We start from the raw sequence: 4922 nt of genomic DNA, 5'->3' as shown, positions 1-4922 counted from the left end.
GGGACTTGTAGTTTTCACCTTGTGACTTGTAGTTTTTACCTTCCGGTGCGGTCTTCGTCTTTGTTTCTTTGTTTATGTTCAAGTGATTTCGATCATGTCAACAAAGAAAATAAATAACTACTATACACAATCAGAGCTACATGTCAGTGTGGCTTCACGTGTTCTGATTCAGTGACATATCGAGTGGGAGGAAGTGCACACGGATTTAATCCCAGCCCTTCACCACAGTTTATCAGACAGGATCTATTCAGCTTCCTTACTGATATAATCTGCATAATAACAACTAACGTATTTACAGTATCATATATACACCACATAAAGTCACATTATTATCATGTCATCATGTTTTTGTGCTTCCACACAACAAAGCCTCCAGTTTGAAACAGTTAAACTCTCCCTGTGAAATAAGCAGCTGGACCTTTCGCTGCAACACACTGTGAGACAAACTGCACACAGACAGTTTGTGCTGCAACTTTAGCAAATCGGTTTGATGTTTGGAGGCTCGCAGTGAAATGACACAATAACTCCCCTCAAATGCTTAAAGCAAAAGTAACAAGTCTGTTTTGAAAATGTAAGAAAATAAGATAAGAAGAACTTTATTGTCATTGTAGTTGTACAACGAGATTTGTTTGGTAGCTCACAGAGGCCAGCAGCAATAAAACAAGAAGGGCTCCAAATATTCATGTGTGCCTTCATGAGTGTTATCTGTATATAGAAGCTTCTGTATTCTCTGACAGGAAGTGCTCGTATATCTGTGAAGAGCAGCTCTGTGATCTGCTGTCAGCTCTGCAGTCTTTACAAGCTTCTGTGGATGCTGTGCTGACTGATGTTTGGGGGTTTTGACCCCCACCCTCGTTATAGCGCTTCTGCAGGACGTAAAGTTTCTGACTCGTGCTCTTCGTTGAATCGCTTGTACGCCTTTCATTAGCAAAAACGAGGCGAAGGAAAAAGGGGCAAAACATTTATTACCATACAAACCAAAACAATACAAGAGCTCCGTTTACATTCCCTTTATGCTACAACGAAAACAACATTAAACATTTATTATTTATATGATCTCAGTATAAACCACTGAAAGCACACAGCAACATTTCTGTTTCCTCTTTCCCAGTCTCACATTGGGAATGTCAGACACTGGAAATGTGTGGAGCAAAAGGCACCAAGTGGCTCTAAAATAAGTGCTGCGTAGCTCAAATGTCACAACACAGGTGACCAAGATGAGGCAGCCAGGCTCCCTCTGATGCTGTCAGTGAATGTCAGTTTATTGTGAGTCAAAGATCGCACACAGACGGCCTCCTGAGGACACAGCAACACTATAGAAACAGCATGGAAACACTAGAACTCACAGCTCTGCCTCCACATTTGATGTTTCAAACCATCTTTTTGAAGAAATGAGTCCCATCGATATCACAACTAGGGCTTTGAAACATTTCCCCGATTCAAATCGATGTTGCTTTGAATGATGTGATATCGATTCATTCAATCCTAAATTCATTTTTTACATTTAAATTTCACAAAACTATTTCAGCAAGCGCCAAACAGCTAAAAGACCAAAGCAGAGCATGTAAACACACAAAGATGTAAACACAAAGCGCTGACGGTCGAGCCGACGGCAGGTACAGGACACGGCGTCTGGAATGAAAGCCGTCATTTCACAGACTGAAGCTGCCGGTTTCCTTCTCCATCATCCGGGTAAAAGCAAAAGAGGATCAAAGCTTTACTTTGATACACATCGTCATTACTTCCCTCTTACTTTTGCTGCTTTGCTTCCATCACGATACAATCACTGCACAGCTCCTTCTCTGGATATGTCCTGAGAAAGGAGGAGAATTAGAATATTTCTGACTTCCAAACTTGAATCCAATCGGGGATCAAATGGGAATTGAAGCAGTTGTAGGAATTGAAATTGATACTCAGCTCTAATTACATTGTCTCGTTATTTTGCTTGTAAACCAGGCGAAACAGTATTTAATGAGAACATGCAGCAAAAACTGAATCATAAATCATCAAAGCAGCCGTAACAATAACACAAACAATGTTTAATCAGTAAAAAATATTGTGAAATAAAAAAATCACAGGGTAAAATGATTAACTAGGCAAGTTTCTCTTTATTTAAAATGTTTTATTTACAATATTGTGTATTAATCAGGTTACAATCTAACTAAAAAGGGAAAAACAAACATTTTAAAGGTGTTTTTCAGTTTTTCCTCATGCAAATCTTTAGGTGCCTTTTTTAGAAAACCAAAGTCTTGATTAAGCTGCATGAGTGCTCACTGTGTATGTTCACAATGATCAGATGAGAGTTTAAAGCTGTTTTGTATTTAGTTTTGTTCTAATTGGACTCGATTCACAGAAGATGAAGCGTTTGAAGCGAAGTTAAAACTAGAATTTCTTAGAGAGACTCGGCCTGAAAGAGTGAAACCCGGATGTGAGATTTTGTGGCCTCTGTGTGACTGTTGGTGGGTCAAAAAGGTTTCAGCTGTGCAGCCAGACGTTACTGAGCGAGCCACCGGTTGAGAGGCACACTTCTCGCAGCTCCTTCCTTTGGTCACACTTTAACAGAAACATTTAGAGGCTTTAGAGATATTAATATTGATACCACCTCTACAGAGGTTACGGTGTTGTGCCAGAAACTGATTTCCAATGTTTCTGTGTATGTTTTATGTGTAATATCTGTGCGTATGTTGGTAAATAGACTTCGGTGAACAGGGTTTACAAAGAGCTTTTATATAGAATTAAACAATTATCTGTTTTTCAAGTATCTTTACAACTGTGTGTTATTGTACTGACATTATAACCAATCCGCTCCTTTATCCCCACTTCAAATATTTTTACTGAACTATTGTAATATTTGCTGCTGTCCTCTTGGCCAACTTACTCTTACAAAAGACATTTTTAATGTTAATGAGATTTTTTTTACTGCATAAATAAAGGTTATATAAAAGTCACTGCCAAAAACTGATCGCAGCTTCTACCTTGTTACACGAATGTTGTTTGTGGCTCCAGATGACTTTATGTCATCCATGAGGGATGCATTTGACATATGTTTCACATATTATAGCCCAACAAGTTACTTATAGCAGTTTAAATACCAGCAATCAGTTTTTGGCACAACACCGGTGTCTTGCAGGTTTTCTATTTTAGAAAGTTTAAACCTCAGCTTCATAGAAGTCGTGCGGTCGTGAGTTTTGCATAAACAAATGTGTGCAAAGCTCAATGAAGTGCAGCAACATTATAAAGAAGAGTGAGCCTAAATGACTCCCCAATGATGTGTCAGACTGATAGTCATACAGGAAACAAGGACTTTGAGCTGTTGCTGCTAAAGGTGCTTCTATAAGCAGCTGAATCTTGGAGTGGACTTTGGTTTGTCTGCTCATAAGTTGGTGCTTCATGATGAGAAATGAACTTGTGAACTGGTTTAAGCATCAGTGCAGTGGCTGCTACATTCCTTGATGTATATGTCAAAGTTCAAAATGAGCCATTTGAATCAGCTGTGTTGGATCAAGGACACATCTAAAAGCTGCAGGACAGCGGCCCCGAGGCCTGGAGTTCCACCCTCAGTGCAGTGGAAATAGTCTCGTGCCAGTCTTGCTGCTGCCTTTGAGTCTATATTGCCCAACACTGTGTGCACACATGTTTTTCCTTCCTAAACAAACACACATTTGTAAAGGAAAATTGAAACTGAACTCACAGTTGGCGGTTAATCGTTATATAGTTTAGATGTACAGCGAGAGACGCATTTAGTGGGACTTTGACACCAGCACAGATTTTCTTCTTCTTCCTGTTACATCATTGACATATACTAGATATTCTTAAGCTGAGCAACAACAATCATGTCTCTGGTACAGGCACTTTCCACCATGCAGGTTCAGCTCAAATGTGACTTGAAACTAATTCTGGGTTTGCGTTCCATAAAGTTTCATTTCATCTGGTAAGTTAGCCCCTGAGGTAACAGTCTATGTCAACACAACATACTCACTGACTCACACTCAACTTGATTGATAGTGATTTCCTGAATTAGGCAAAGCGCACAGAGGAAATTCATTTGCATCTGTTTGTTTTCACAATCACTGAAATCCAAGTTGGGCATGTTTCCCTTTTTGTGTTGTTGTTCTTGACACGAGTGCTTCAGTTATTTTCTCATCAGTATGTTAGGACACAAAGGATTCTGTTGTGTGTCCATCTTTCACACTCTTAGATTGTGTAGACATGAATGCAGCTGTCAGATTGTAGGCCAGTTTCTTTGCACTGTAAGCATTGATTGGATGCTACTGTAGCAATCAGTGCTTCCACACAACGTCCCTGCGTAAACCCTCAGACACACAACAAACAGATCAATAGTATCTGAAATTCAGAGTACGGATCTTTTTACACACAGAAAATCAGCTAAATGGCTTTCGTGTGAGATGCACATCATGTTTGCCTCATAAAAGACTTGCCCTGTATGGATTCATTTCTTTGGGCTGTCACGTGGAATTGTCACCTAATATAACAGGTCCATCAGTATATGGTGTCTATCTTCAGTTTCTGTCTCCTAGATTTGGTCCCTGTCAGGTTGCAGCTGAACAGACAGTCGTATCATGCAGAGACTGCATCGGACTCTGATGCTCGTATGATCGCGTTTGTCATGAGTGGTCTTGTTGAAACTTTGCATAAACCTTGCCCAGTAAACTGTGAGTGCTAACATTTCTATGGCATATGCAAATACTTTAGACAAATGCCACAGTTGTCTATATTTGTATATTTGACAGTTTAATGAAGCATTTAGAAATCAAAGGTCAGATTAAAATGCTGTATCACAATACAATATGTTTAATATCACACACAGCATGAAAGTTTGCTAGTGTATATTATACAAATATTACAGTATGTTTGTATAACTTTACCCCCTCCTAGTTTTAAGATCCAAGTGTTGTCCCACA

This window comes from Pelmatolapia mariae, linkage group LG3_W (genome assembly GCF_036321145.2).
Source record: "Pelmatolapia mariae isolate MD_Pm_ZW linkage group LG3_W, Pm_UMD_F_2, whole genome shotgun sequence".
In the NCBI taxonomy this organism is placed as follows: domain Eukaryota; kingdom Metazoa; phylum Chordata; class Actinopteri; order Cichliformes; family Cichlidae; genus Pelmatolapia; species Pelmatolapia mariae.
This window is presented reverse-complemented; position numbering follows the sequence as displayed.